Below are 16,100 nucleotides of genomic sequence, written 5' to 3'. Positions count from 1 at the left end.
CTTCTGTGTTTCCACTCCTGTAGTTCTTCCTCTGAATGTGGGTAGCGTTCTTTTCCATAAGTCCCTCAGAATTATGACCTATCTTTTCAACCCAAACATGTATGCCAAAGATGCTGTGTGATTATGAATCTTGGGGAACTATAACCGTCTCAGAATCAAAGTTTCTGGTCATTAAAAGGATGAGACACATGAGAGGCAGCTAGGTGGCTCAGTGGAATGAGAGTCAGGACTAGAGAGGGGAGGTCCTGGGTTCAAATCTGGCCTCAGACAAATTCTAACTATGTGACCCTGGGCAAGTCACTTAACCCCAATTGTCTAGCCATTATTGCTCTTCTGCATTGGAACCAATACATAGGATTGATTCCAAGATGGAAAGTAAAGGTTTGAAAAGAAAAGATACGTGGAGAGTTCAAATAGACTACAGCATATTTTCAATAGCAATTCTTGCTCATTGCAGCAATATAGCATTGAGGAAAATTAGATGGGGCAGCTATGTGACAAGGATAAGATAGCAAATGGACAGTCTGAGTGCTCCTATAGTTCCCCAAGAAATATAAAAAGACCTAGAGGTAGATATCCAGCACATATCGGAGGTCTGCCTGTGGTAGGTCTATGGATCAGTGTACAAGGATCAGACAGGTTGAGCAAGCAATTGTACTAGTGGAGGCCACATCCACATCGATGGAAATTACAGATCCATTGAAGTAGAAAATGTTTTTAATAATGGAGTGTGTAAGTTTATTACTTTTTTTGGTGATTATGTTGAATCATCTCTTTTTATGTTTCACATTTTTATATATTTTAACATATTTATACACATATAAAATGTTTATATTTACATTTAGAATAAAATAGAAATCCTTTTCAGAGTAGAAGGGAGATCTAAAAACAAATAATCCCCCAAATTCCACGTTCTCTTGTTCAGATGCTTAATGTCCTGCTAGAATAAATCTGATGACGACAGAACCTCTCTAGGAGCCACAATTTTTAGAGCCGTCTGCAAGGGCAAAGGCCAGAGAACGGAAGCAGAGGAGATCAAAGAATAACCTGTAATTAGTTCCTCTGGTCTGCCAGGTGGTCCCGAAAGGGATGCTGGTGAGCATGGCAGCAAAGCCTTCCTTCTTCCCCTGTTCTTCCGGTCTCTCCTCCTCCTCCCTCACCTCGCCGTCCTGCCTGCCATTTCCCCCTCCTCCCTCTCCCACTGCCAAACCTAACTTTGAAATATACAACAGGTCAGTTTCAGGTGGGGGGCAGCCAGGAGGGGCTCCGTCCCACTAGGCTGACCCCATAGGCAGGAACATGATCAGCACTTAGCCAGAGCATTTGTAGAAAATGCTCTCTGCCCCCCAGGTGTCTCCATGGCAGCTCCCCGTAGAAATGTTGTTGAAACGACTGGAAATGTGAGCTGTACCAAATATCTCCAATTTCCACAGGGAGGAGAAAGCCCCAGGGCCTCCTGGCCGTGTTTTTCTGCATGGAAGGGGCCATCACCTGTTTTGACACTATTACTCATGTTTAGCTTCTGCAGCGGACTACTTTTCACAGCTCAGGAATCAGATGTCATTGACATCTTACAATTGGGGCTCGAGTCGGGGGAAGGTGGGTCATTGGCCCATTTTAGGGAGAGCAGAGAGACCTCATTCATTCACTTAATAAACATTAAGTACCTATTATCTATGATGTACTCAATGACTATATATATGCACATATGGAGCTGATAGAAAATAAACTAAATTTCAATACATCACCTTTTTAAGGCACTTGATCAGGCATATATAACATATATGTCTATGTGCATATTAGAGTTCAATCTCCTCTATATAAAATAAGCATCTATTGTATTGTAGGTGCCTACTTATATGTTATTACGTATCATATATATTTATTTTCCATATTGTTAATAATTTATGAGATGATATGATTAATCTTCAATGAGATCCATAATCTTTCTTCCTTTTTTCTTTCTTTTTTAAAAATTCCTGAACTTAACATCATTTTTTACATTTTACTTTTTTATTTTTTAATTTACATTTTTTATACCTGAACTTCATTGCATCTATCATGTAATAGCTAGCATTTACAGAGTATTTTAAAGTTTACAAAATACTTTACAAATATTTCATTTGATCCTCACATCAAACTTGGGAAGTAGGTTTTACTACTGTACCTATTCTACAGATGAGAAAACTGAGTCAGGCTTGCCAAGAGTGACTCTGCTAGTAATATGAATAATCTTCGATGAGATCCATAATCTTTCTCCCTTTTTTTAAAAATTCCTGAACTTAACATCAGTTTTTACATTTTATTTTTTTTAATTTACATTTTTTAGCCCTGAATTTCATTGCTTTTATCATGCAATCATCGGCATCTACAGAGTATTTTAAAGTTTACAAAATACTTTACAAATATTTCATTTGATCCTCACATCAAACTTGAGAAGTAGATATTGCTACTGTATTTTATAGATGAAAAAACTGAGTCAAGTTTGCCTAAGGTAACACTGCTAGTAATTTTCCGAGGTAAGATTCGAGCTCAGATCTTCCTGATTCCAGATCCAGTATTCTATCTACTGCATCATCTAGCCACTAATTTCATTTTGTCAAATAATAGGAAAGCTTTGAAATGTCCAGAGTGCTATAGAAATGTTTTCTAAAAGTTAATAAATCAATAAAAACCAACATATGAAAAAAAATAGAATTTCACTTACTCAGTCAGCTGTTAAGTAATTTCCTGAAGAAATTTTACTATATAACTTCCAAAGCCTTTTAAATGTGCAGTCTTTGAGGAGTCATATTATGTAGTAGATAGAGGGCCAACTGAAGAGTTGGGAATCCTGGGATTCAAGGCTTGCTTCTTATACAAACTAACAGGTTGAACATGGGAAGTACTCAGGTAATTCCCTAAGTTTATAAACAGCAGAAGAGTGGGCAGTTTGCATCAGTGAAGAGCATTTTCACACTGGGAGGAACCAATGTGGAGAAAATCATAGATATGGACCAAAGTATAAATAAATTATACATATGTGTATGAATGTATGTATACATACATATACATACAAATGTGTATATATGTGTTCTATGTGAGAAAGAGAAAAAGAAAGAGGGACAGAGAAAGGGAGGGAAGAAGTTAGAGGAAGGAAAGAAAGAAGGAAGGAAAGAAGGAAGGAAGAAAGGAAGGAAGGAAGGAAGGAAGGAAGGAAGGAAGGAAGGAAGGNCTCCTTCTCCTTCTCCTTCTCCTTCTCCTTCTCCTTCTCCTTCTCCTTCTCCTTCTCCTTCTCCTTCTCCTTCTCCTTCTCCTTCTCCTTCTCCTTCTCCTTCTCCTTCTCCTTCTCCTTCTCCTTCTCCTTCTCCTTCTCCTTCTCCTTCTCCTTCTCCTTCTCCTTCTCCTTCTCCTTCTCCTTCTCCTTCTCCTTCTCCTTCTCCTTCTCCTTCTCCTTCTCCTTCTCCTTCTCCTTCTCCTTCTCCTTCTCCTTCTCCTTCTCCTTCTCCTTCTCCTTCTCCTTCTCCTTCTCCTTCTCCTTCTCCTTCTCCTTCTCCTTCTCCTTCTCCTTCTCCTTCTCCTTCTCCTTCTCCTTCTCCTTCTCCTTCTCCTTCTCCTTCTCCTTCTCCTTCTCCTTCTCCTTCTCCTTCTCCTTCTCCTTCTCCTTCTCCTTCTCCTTCTCCTTCTCCTTCTCCTTCTCCTTCTCCTCCTCCTCCTCCTCCTCCTCCTCCTCTTTTTCCTCCTCTTCTTCTTCTTTCTTTCTTTCTTGCCTTTGGTTTCTTTGGGATGCAGAGTTCTAGGTCAGCAACTTCCCCTGCTATCACAGATCAGTACCTATTCTGCAACTTAAGTTCTTAGAGAGTTATCTGACTCACTCAAAAGTAAAGGAACTTACCCACAATCACACACCCAGAATTCATCAGAGGTGGGATTTGAGCATGGTTCTTTCTAACTTAAAGGTTAGGTTTCTATCCACTACACTACAATGACTCTTGTCCCCATTTTATAAATGAGGAAACTGAGGCTCAAGAGAGGTTAAGTGATTTCTCTAATATCATGTAGTTAATATGAAGCAGATTTGAACCCAAGGCTTCATGACTCCATGATTGACACATGATCAATGCTTTTTTTAAATTTAAACATTTATTAATATTCATTTTTAACATGGTTACATGATTCATGCTTCTACTTTCCCCTCCACCCCCCCGCACTCCCCCCACCCATGGCCAATGCACATTTCCACTGGTTTTGTCATGTGTCCTTGATCAAGACCTATTTCCAAATTGTTGTTAGTTGCATTGGTGTGGTAGTTTCGAGTCCACATCCTTAATCATGTCTACCCCGACCCATGCGTTCAAGCAGTTGTTTTTCTTATATGTTTCCTCTCCCGCAGTTCTTCCTCTGAATGTAGGTAGCGTCTTTACCATAAATCCTTCAGAGCTGTCCTGGGTCTTTGCATTGCTGCTGGTACAGAAGCCCATTACATTCGATTTTACCACAGTATATCAGTCTCTGTGTACATCAATGCTTTTTAAATCAAGGAGATTATATAGTAGTTAAGAAAACTCACCCTCTGAGAGCTTTCAGTCTTGGTATATCCAAAATCTTTCCAGAGCCTCCACAATAAACCTGCTAACCATCACTCACAGACTTGAGTCACTAGTATTTGATGGATAGTCTATAGCAGAGGTGTCAAAAACCCAGCAAGGGTGGGGGGGGGGTCACATAATTTGGAGGGAATCAATTAGGAAAGGACTGGTAAAGGAGGTAGTGCTTGAGGTGAGGCATAAAGGAAGCTTAGGATTCTAAGGTAAGGAGGTACCTTTAGGATTCACCTATAAGGAGGGAGTGAATACATTCTGGCCTCAGGGCACAGCAAGAAGGCTAGCTGAGCTGAACTGTAGAGTGTGTAAGGGAGAGTAACATACAGTAGGCCTGGAAAATGGGCTTGAAGCAAATTTTAATAGGCTTTAAATGCAAAACAGAGAAGTTTACAGTCTCTCCTAGAATCAAGAGAGTCACTGGATCTGCTTCAGAAGGGAAGCGACATTGTCAGGACAGTGATTTCAGAATTACTTTGGCAACTAGGAAAGGATAGGTTGGAGAAAGGAGAAACTCAAGGAAAGACCAATTAAAATGTCTTTACAATACTCCAGGCAAGAGATAATGAGGAACTGAATCAGAATGGTAAACATATGAATGGAGAGAAAGGAAAAGATGGGCAAGATATTGAGATAAAATCAAAAAGATTTGGCAAATGATTGGTTATGGGGAATGAGGGAGAATGAAGAGTCGGGGATATCTCTGAGGTTGCCAATCTGGGCATCTTAAATGATGGCGGTGACCTCAGTAGAAAAAGGGAGGTAAGAAAGAGTTTTGGAAAGAAAAGAAAAACAATTCTTATTTAGAAATGTTGAGAGTGAGATACCTATGGAAAATCCCACTGGAAATGCCTAGTAGGCAATCGATAATATGGGAAAGGAGCTTAGTGGAGAGTCCAGATAAGGTTACATTCATAGAACTAAAAGTCCACTACCTAAAAATGATAATGTTAAGATCAATAAGAAAAAGTATATGCAGAGAGAGAGAAGTGGCTTGAATTAGGAGGAAGAAAATGGACGATGAAGCAGAAAAGGAGACTAAGAAGGAAGAGTCATAGGCAAGAGGAGAGAGAAGAGAGACAATGTTAGGAAAACTCAGAGAGAAAAGAATATACAGGAGAAGAGAGGGTGATCAAGAGCATCAGATATTACAGAGAGGTCAAGAGGATGAAGACTGAGAAAAGATAATGGGATTTAACTATTAAAAGATCAATGGCAAAGGGAACAATTTCAGTTGAACAATGAGGTTGGAGGCCAGATTTCAAGGAGCTGAGGATGTGAAAGAGAAAGTGGGAGCTACAAAATTAATGTAGACAGCTTTTCCCTAGGAATTTAGTTCTAAAAAGGAGACAACAGAAAAAAACCCTGAATGGATGGTAGGGTCAGGTAAGGGTTGTTTTGTTTTGTTTTTAAGGGATGAGAGAGAATGTTTGTGGGCACCAGAGAAGGAAACAAGAAGTAGGGAGAAAATGAAGAATAAAAGGAGAAGGGAAGAAGAATTATCACATAGGCAATCTGCCATAAGCAACCAGAGGGGAGAGGATGAAAGGTAGAAGTATAGGATTTGGACTTGGTAAGAAAAAGGGCCACCTCTTCCCCAGAGACTAGCATAAAGGAAATGAAAATTGGGAGGTGGGGTGATAACAAGAAGCTCTCTTCCCCCTTCCAAACTTTAGATAAGAGTAGAAAGGAAAGGGAGATATTAGTTAATACCTTAAGGACTTGGCCTTTGGATTGATGTACCTTGACAAGGAATCAATAAATGTTCTTAACTAAATCAATTGCATTTTCTAGTCACTGTAAGGAAATGTGACTTTATTTGTTGGGCTTACTCCAATTGAATGGAAGAAATCTCTCTTGCTGAATTTCATAACACTTAAGAATAGTTTGGGGAAGAAAATATAATATAATATCCACCAATATGTTAAAGATCTGTCATTTTGTGGTTCTAGGAATTTGTTCCACTGATATACCAGCAGTGATGAAAGAAAATCACTTTATGATTTGGCAAATCATTTCAGAGTTGTCTGAGACTCAGAATCTCTCTGTGGTCCCAAAACCAGGATCAGAGGTGGGATTTGAATCCTAGTCTTCTAGACTCCCAAGTTCAGTACAAGATGCACATTTCCTCTCTATCAGAATATGTCATTTTTCACAATATAAAATGTTCCAAATGTCTAAGTGAAGTTTTAAGCTTTGATAACTTAAAGGTTTGTTTTGTCTGTCTGTTTGTTTTTAAACCGTTACCTTCTGTCTTGGAGTCACTACTATGTATTGGTGCCAAGGCAGAAGAGTGGTGGTAAGGGCTAGGTTATGGGGGTTAAGTGATTTTCCCAGGGTCACACAGAGGCCAGATTTGAACCTAGCACCTCCTGTCTCTAGGCCTGGCTCTCAATTCACTGAGCTACCTCGCTGACTCCAACTTAAAGGTTTTTAAGCTACATAAAACAATAAAAGTAAAAAAAAGGAAATGGAATTTAGGAATAAGAAACAAGGATGGAAATTGGAGCCAATTCCATAACTGGACTAGACAAGGAGAAAATATCAATTCTTATCTGTTCAAGTAGGAAGAGATGTAATTTCAGGAATTGTTTAAATTGTGGAGGACATATTGCTAATTTTTGTTCTCTAGTGTGAAAATAACTCACATTTCCATAGCACTTGAAGTTTACAAAGCCATCTGAAGCTAATGGTACAATGTTATCTCCATTTTATAGAGGAGAAAACTGACACTGGGGAAGGTAGAGTCATCTAACACCTTAATAAACATTCACATATTTAATTTTCCCAACTTCAAGCATTCATGTGATTTTATGTATCATCTCATTTTCGCTTTCATTGACAACTGTGCACATTTACAGCTATGCCCAGTAGAAAGAGTGCTGGCGTATTGGAAGTGATGTTGGAGGTGATGTCCAGACTTCACCTATTTAAGTCTTTTGAACAAAAGGGGAAGTTGGTAGGGGCAAAATTTGGCTGCCTCCTTCAGCTCCTCCCAGCTCAGCCTAAAGCCAAACTTCTGTGCACAAAAGGAATGAAAGAAGAAAGGACCACAACTGTATGGTCTGGAGTGCTTAGCCAGAAAAAGAAGGAATCTCTCTCTGGGAAGCTTTGGTAAGCACTAGCTTATTTCCCAGAACTACTGGAAAGAAGCTGGAGATAGGGACAGATATATGGAACTGACCATGCTGGAGTGCTGGTGGATTGAACTGATTGACTAAAGTCTCAGCAACTTTTCCCTTGGTTTTCAGAGGGCAGCTAAGATAAAGAAAGATTTCCAGCAGTATACTATATATAGTACAACACCTTCACAAGGCCATCTGACACAGTGGAAGGTAAGATGCAAATTTTTAAAGCTTTCATTTTAAGAATTGTATTTGTTGTAGAGTAATTATGGCATTAGAGGCATCATGTGTTCTGAAAAATTATTTTTGTCTGAAATTGATATTTTTTGAGATGTTAGCACAAAGGTCACATAATTCTAGGACATTACTAGCAAAGAAAATGTTTTGCATGTTGCCAATTTTATTTTGTTTACTGAATTTTATGAGTTATTTCATGGTTACTTTTTAGGGAAAATGCATATTACCAGAATTAATATTTTGTTATTAAAAATTATATGTAGAAAATTGTATTTTCAGCAATCTCTGGGAAAGATTAGTTTTTGGTGGAGATGGTATCCTAATCCCCTATTTCCTATAGTTCAATATATCAACATTTTCCTTTTTTGACTTTTACACCATTTTCTGGAAACATTACCCCCACAAATGTTAAAGATTGACAACACTAACTTGTGAAACCCAATCCCACAATACCAACTGCTTTCTAGTCTCTCCATCAGTATCTCATACTCAATGTTTTTACAATGGGATTCATCATCCTAAAACCAACTCTCCTCCATATACCTTTTTCTTATGGAGAGCACCCCCATCCACTCATTTATTAAACCTGGCTTGTTATCTCATCCTTGATTCTTTCCTCCCCCCATAACCAGTCAATTGCCAGGTCGTAGCCATTCTACCTCCATAATCTCTTTCTTCTCTTCCCTTATCTTCATTCACATAGCTACCAGTATCACTCATGCCCTCATTACCACTTACCTGGATTCTTACACTTTTTCATGGGCTCCAGGCTTCCAGTCTTTTCCTCCTCTGATCCATTTGCCACCCAGCTTCCAAAATCATTGTCCTGAAACACAGATCTGACTCAGTCATTCCACTGTGATTTTCAATAGTTCTCTATTTCTTATAGGATGAAATATAAACTCTAACCTGACATTTGTGGCCCCTCAACCCCACGCATACAGGCTCCAGCTTACCTTTCTACCTATATTTCGCATTACTCTCCTTCATATACTCTATGTTCCAACCAGTTTGGACTACTAATTCCTTCTCCATATTGACGTTGTATCTATATATTAATGTCTACCTCCCAAGATTGTTGTGACCATTAAATTAGCTAGTATTTACTCGGGATTTCATTTAGGTTTTCAAAGTGCTTCACAAATATTAGCTCATTTGATTCTCTCCACAACTATGGTAGGTAGGTGCTACTATTATCTTCATTTTATAGGTTAGGAAACTGAGGAGGACAGAGATTAAGTGACTTGCACAGGGTCACACTGCTAATAAATGTCTGAATTCAGGACTTCTTGACTCCAGACCCAGCACTCTATCCACTGCACCAAGTAAATCCCTTACATATGTTAAGAGCTTTACAAACCTTATAGCACTATAGAAATGCTTTTGTTATTGAGTTGTTTCAGTCATGTCAAACTCTTTGTGATTCTATTTGGGGTTTTCTTGGCAAAATACTGTAGAATAGTAGTTTGCCATTTCTTTTTCAGACTCATTTTACAAAGGAGGAAACTAAGTCAAAGAGAGTTAAATGGCTTGCCTAAGGTCATCCCAGCTAGGAAATGTCTGAGATCATATTTGAACTCAGGTCTTCCTAACTCCTGGATCAGTGCTCTATCCATTGTACCACCTACCTGCTAAAAGCTAGCATATAAATGTTAGATATTAATTATCATCCTTAGTTACTTTCTATTCCCTTTATCCACTTATACAACCACTAGCCATACCTAGAAATATACTTCTTCTTCATTCCTGCCTCTCAGAATCCAGGCATTCAAGGCTAAGTTCAAGTGTCAAACCTTTCCTGATCCTCCCTGTTTTCTCCTCCCTCAGCATTCTCTTCCCTCTTCAAATTAGCTTGCATTTACTAAATATATATATATACATATTTACTAAGTATGAGTATATATATTTACTAAATATATGTGCTAAATATATATATATGCATTTATCAAATATATACATATATGCTGTATCCCTTGGGAGAACAGAAGATCCTCGAGGTGAGCATCTATTTCATTTGGGGGCTTTGCATTTTTAGCAACAGCATAGTGTTTGGTGTATAGCAGGTACTTAATAAATGCTTATTTAGTTGAACTGAATTGAGTGGCCTTACACTGCTACTAACAAAACTGAGACCTGAAACCTGGCTTTACTCCAAACCTGGACTCTTTCCCTTATAAAACACATCCATTCTCCTTTTTCTTTTTTTTAAACATTTACCTTCTTAGATTCAATACTAAGTACCAATTTCAAGACAAAAGAGCAGTAAAGGCTAGGCAGTTAGGGTTAGGCGACTTGCCCAGGGTCACATAGCTAGGAAGTGTGTGAGACCAAATTTGAACCCAGGTCCTCCCTACTCCAGACCTGGTGCTCTATCCACTGTGCAACCTAGCTGTCCCTATTCTATCTTTTCTTTGTTTATCCAAATCATACCATCCTTCAAGGCTTCTAAAGTCTCTCTTCTCCTGGAGAGCCTCCACCAATGACCACAACCCACAATGATCACTTATTGCTGTCCATATATTGAGTACTTAGTGATTCTGTTTGTTGCTACTTAATTTTGTTTCAATATACCAAGTTATTATCCCAACTTTATTATAAGCTCCTTTTAGGTGGTCACCATATTGAATGCTTTTCTGAGTCTTAGCACATAGGCAGTGGTTAGAAAGTATTTTAATTAAATTCTTATGAAAGTAGCAGAGGGGGTAGTTGAGTTTTATTCCAAGTCTCACCTCTGAAGTTTTTGAAAATGAATTAAAATTACATGGAAATGCACACTGAGGATAATTCATCAAATGACAAGTTTTTATCTCCAATGCTCTGCTCAGGGGCTTGTATGCCTCTCTCATCTGGGAGAGGGAAAGAAATAAGCATTTATATAGTGTCTATTATGGGCCAAGTACAGTGCTAAGCAATTTTTACAAATATCTCATTTAACACTCTCAAGAACTCTGACAGGTAGGCATTATTATTATCCCCATTTTATAGTTGAGAAAATTGAGACACATATAGATCAAGTGACTTGTCCAGGGTCATATAGCTAGCTAATAAGTATCTGGAGTTGGATTTGAACTCAGGTCTTACTGTTCTATCCACTTTGCCATCATGGTCTCCTAATATCATTCTGGGAGAAGGTCAAGTTCTGATAAGAGGCATCAAATTAAAGTAGTCACACCACTGGATATAGTTAGAAAACCTGGATTTAAATCTCAGCCTCTGCTACTTACTACTGGTTAGTCATTTCAGTTTTGCCAGCTTTAATTTCCTATTCTATATAGTTGCAACATTAAAACCCACAATACCTACTTTACAGAATGGTCCTGAGTATAGAATGAGCTGATGCTGAGCTAGACTAATGTCATTTTCAATAACCTATAAAGTACTAAGCAAATGTAAGATGCTAATATTACCCTGCTAAAATTCTAGGGCATTCTAGGACTCATCTTATGGGGAAAACCAGCGAAGATAACTTAAATATTATATGTGGGTTCAGAAGGGTGTGTAGGAGACAGGAATGACAACAGATGGGGACTTAACAAGTTAGGGATACTGGGTTTAACTGTTAAGGGAAATGTCTGTTGACAGAAGTGACAGTTAGACCTAACTATCACTCTGCTCCACATAGACAAGGGGTCTGTGAAAAGCAGCAGGCAAATGACAAGAAGGTTTGTAACAGATTTAATTAAGGGAACTATGGTCTAAAGGATGGGAATAGGGGTTTCTACACTTCCAGACTAAGGGCAAACCACAGGGTCAGGGGAGGGACTTATCTACACTGAACTGAGACCTAAACAAGGCAGGGCCCAAAGGATAGCAGGACTGAAGAGCAGAGTCCTGACACACTCCAGCGATGTTGCAGCTCCTCCAGGACCACTAGCTGTACTCTTTCAGATGGGTAGGTTCTGAGAACTGACCCAGCCCAAGTTAACCTGCAACTCAGGTTGGGATTAATAGTCTCTACCAAAATCTCCCACAAGTAGATGATAGTCTTCCTTCAGGATCCCAGGGAATCAGGGTACAAACTCCACTTCCTCTGAGGTCTCTCAGGATCAGTTACAACTTGAGAGGCACACTTCCTGCTTCCCCATTCCATTTAGAATTCTCTAGCCCCTCCTGCTAGGTCTCCTAAATGATAATTAAGTAATCTTCCTCACAACACTCATCAACTTCCATCCACAGAAAAAGACTAAAGCAAGAATTTCTTCCTTACCATGCTACGCCCACTTATCATCTTCCCAAAATGTCATTGGATAAAGGTTAGGGAGCTTGCAGCTTTGGGAAGAGGTAGGCTGTTGACATCAATAAAGGGACATATACCTTTATTTGTGGGTTTTTTCCCCAAGATTTCTCTTCTCTCACCCTTGTATTATCAACTGCCATCAGTTTCGTCTCTTCTGTCTTACTTAATGGTATCTGTGTATATTTTCAAATTTTAGTTTATTCTAAAAAGCATTTTGGTTAAAATGCATACCATAATTCTAAATGATCCCATGAAATATTCTACATGAGCTCTTTGCCTTAAACTTCTTCCCAAATAACACATTTGCCAAAGGAAAATTGGTAAATCAAGCAAGTATGGGAAAAGTGACCCTCCATCTGCATTCTCCTCTGTATGATCATTAAATCACAATCACTGGGCAATGAAGCCAAGCAATGAGGGATATGTGTCTAGGGCTATATTGAATTTAGCTCCATAGGAAATGCTAAGAATTCATGAAACTAACCCAAGAGTTATTCCTAGGGTGTTCTTGTCGTTAGATTACAAGCAAACCAAATGGTCCCTGGGTATTTGCTTTTCACCGGACAGCAGATCTTTGTTAGAAATCACTTAAGGTGCCCCACCTCTGTTTGCAAACTGATGCATGCTTTAACTCTCTGCTTGCAATCTGACACAGCTCTGTGTATGGGAAAACACATGAGTCCTGCAGCCTGACTCGCATTTATCCCTTAAAAGAGGAAGAGAGCCAAGAGAAGCTTTGGAGAAAGCTTACCAAAAGCCAAATATGTCCATCCAGAGGAAGTTTAATCAAGCCTGAAAAACTGTCCCCACTCTGAGAGTCCTAGATGGCATTGTGGGGAGGTATTCAATGACACTGAAGTGACAGAGACCAAAGGAAGCAAAGTCGTGGCTGTTGGCATAATTTTCACCTCAATGACTCACATGTTGCCTTGATCTCTGTGGGGCCCCAAGTCTCTGCACCTGTGTATAACTGGATACCCATGGCACAACAGCATCCTAGGGATTTCCTCTCTTTACCTCCTTCCTTTTCCCCCATGCCTCTGTTGATTGTCTCCATTGTTGCAAAACAGCTTTTCAGGCAGTTCCGTCTTCTATCATCTGCTCTGCCTGGCTTTGAACACCATATCACCTGGTGGTCACCCCGTCCTCTTTTCTGGTTTCCATTTTTTGTATTGTTTTCCTCCCATTAGATTGTACGTTTCTTGAGGGCAGGGATTGTCTTTCCTTTTTTTCTTATTTGTATTCCCAGCATTTAGCCCAGTGCCTGGTACATAGTAAACACTTAATAAATGTTTATTGAATAAATTGAATTGAATTAAACCTTCATGAATCTTGGAGCTTCCAAGCAGTTTAAAGTAGGGAGATGAAAAGAGTATTTACCTAGGAGTCAGAACCCTTGACCTAGAATTCTGGCTCTACCTATGAATTGTCAGAACAATCCTTTGCAACAACTACATTTGCTCACATTTGAATATACAACATGGTTTTCAAATCATTTTCACACACATCATCTCACGTGTCACTCTTACCCATTCTAGGTCCACAATCTCTCTAAAATATGAGCTCTTTACTCAAACAGTCATGGTCCTTCTTCAAGACCTCAGTTTTGGACTATGGCTACAGCCTCCTATTTGGTCCCTCTCTTTCCCTTTAGAATCCATCCTCCACACAACTGCCACTGTGATTTTCCTAAAGCCCAAATCTGACTATGTTACTCATCTACTCAATAAACTCCAGTGGCTCCCTATTATGTGTATGATCAGATACACATCATTGCACATTTCTTTGACATTTAAAGTCCTTTACAACCTGGCTCTAACCTACTTTTTTAGCCTTGTTATGAATTATTCTTCTTTGAGCACTGCCCCTCATGCCTGGAATGAACTCCCTCTTCATCTCTGCCTCTTGGTAATCAAAAGAGAGGGTTCAAGACCCAATCCTACCACTTTGCAGGCCATGTAAATTGAGACAAATCATTGAGGACCCTTTAGTGTGCCTAACATTGTGCAAAGCATTTTGGAGAAATATTTCATTTAATTCCTGCAGTCATCATGAGGGGTAGATACTATAATTATCCCCATTTTACAGTAGAGGAAAGTGAGATAACAGGGTAAGTGACTTGCCCAGGGCCACACAGCTAGTAAATATCCTTGGTCAAGTTTAAACTTAGGGCTTTCTGAGTTCATTGGTAAAATTAAATGATCAAAATAATTCAATTTTTACCTTTTTTTTGAGTCACGGATCTCTGACAGTCTAGTGAAGTCTTCTGAATCCCTTCTCAGAATAGCATTTTTAGATACATAAAATAAAATAAATATAATTAGAATGGAAAGCAATGATGCTAAAATATAGTTATCAAAGCAGATTATTAATCCCTAATAAACAATCTCCAAGTTTATTTGTAGCTCGAAATTCTCTGATCCTTTGACCAACAAATGACCTCCAAAGCCCTGCCCAGCTCTAACAGGCCAGTGAAGATGGTGTCATAGCAATGCTGGATGGATAATACTTTTCTGTGGCACAAAAGATAAAGGGCATCGGAGCCAGGGTTCAGACCCTTCCACGGAGGTCTCGTCTTACTAACCCAAGGTAGTTATTGATGCAAAAGTGAAACCCCTTTTGTAACTTACCTTCTCCATGACTTGTTTGTAAGTGATTTCTTTAGCTAATGAACTCTGAATGTCAAATGCAATCCATCAGGCAAGCCAGGCGGGAAGTGATGAAATGGCCATTCTCTGCAGGAGGGATGTGCTCGCTGGGCTTTCCCTGCTCTTGTAGTAACATTCGTCACAGCTAAATTTGAAAATAAAAACCAGATGTAATCACCAGGAGCAGGAAGAGGGGTCTTCCCCATTTTTGAGAGAATCTGCTAAGTCAATCGGATAGAAGTAGCTATAGCCTTTGGGAGGTTCCCCAATGGGAATTAACAGCAGTCTCATCAGAGCAACCCAACCCTCAACCAAGTGGTACCAGAATGAATCAATGAGATTGTGGGATAAGCCATAGAACTTATAGATTAAGATGAATAACCACTCCATGCTCTTGCCCTTCATACTTCTGATTGCTCACAGAATATAGTCTGCCTTACTAGGACCACTCACGGAATATGGAACATGCAATCACAGAGCCACTTAATTTATGGAATATCATAGAAGTGAAGTCTTAAAAGAGAATTGGAAACAAAGAATCACAGTCATTGGAGGCACTAAACTGTACATAAAGATCCTTGTGGCTGCATATCAACTTAGAAAACCACATACTAAGGCTTTCTTTATTCGATTGTATTTTATTTATTTTGTTAAATAATCCCTAATTACATTTTATTCTGGTTTGGCAGCTCTCAAGTGGCAGGTGTGTTTGATACCTCTGCAGTCATCCACACAAATTCTATCCTAAGATATTGACAGAATTGTGAGATCTAATTTCTAAACCACTGTCGGCAATCTCTGAAATGCATATAGTAAGCTTTTTTTGTTACCTTTTTTTCTGTGTCATGGACCCCTTTGACAGTCTGGGGAAGTCTTCTGAGCCGCTTCTCAAAATAACGTTTTTCGAAACATAAAATAAATGTAATTAGAATGGAAATCAGTGATGCTAAAATATAGCTATCAGAGTCTTTTTTAAAACATGTTAAATATTTCCCAATCACATTTTATTCTGGTTTGGCAGCACTCAAGATGGCAATGGATATAGATATAGAATGGATATAGTCCCACAGATCTAAAAGGGGGAGAGATTGTCTAATTTAGACTATAAATCAATGAGTTTGGCATTAATTCCTGGTAAAATTCCAGGGTGATCATTCAAGAGACAATTTTTAAGCTTTTACAAAGGGAGAAAGCAATTCCTAAAAGCCAATAAGTATATTCATTAAGACTGACAAGACTAACCTTGTTTCCTTCTTTGACAGAGTTACTGGAT

At 39.0% G+C, this 16,100-nt stretch overlaps 1 long non-coding RNA gene across 1 annotated transcript; it reads right to left on the bottom strand.

Moving 5' to 3' along the window:
• Positions 1–8,277: 8,277 nt before the first annotated feature.
• On the bottom strand, positions 8,278–14,900 carry LOC123236292. The gene is made up of 3 exons (XR_006505412.1): positions 14,810–14,900; positions 14,403–14,453; positions 8,278–8,768 (listed from the first exon to the last, which is right to left on the bottom strand). It is a non-coding gene; the product is annotated as an uncharacterized LOC123236292 (long non-coding RNA).
• Positions 14,901–16,100: the final 1,200 nt, after the last annotated feature.

Source organism: Gracilinanus agilis, chromosome 2 (genome assembly GCF_016433145.1).
Source record: "Gracilinanus agilis isolate LMUSP501 chromosome 2, AgileGrace, whole genome shotgun sequence".
Classification (NCBI taxonomy): Eukaryota; Metazoa; Chordata; class Mammalia; order Didelphimorphia; family Didelphidae; genus Gracilinanus; species Gracilinanus agilis.
This window is presented reverse-complemented; position numbering and strand designations above follow the sequence as displayed.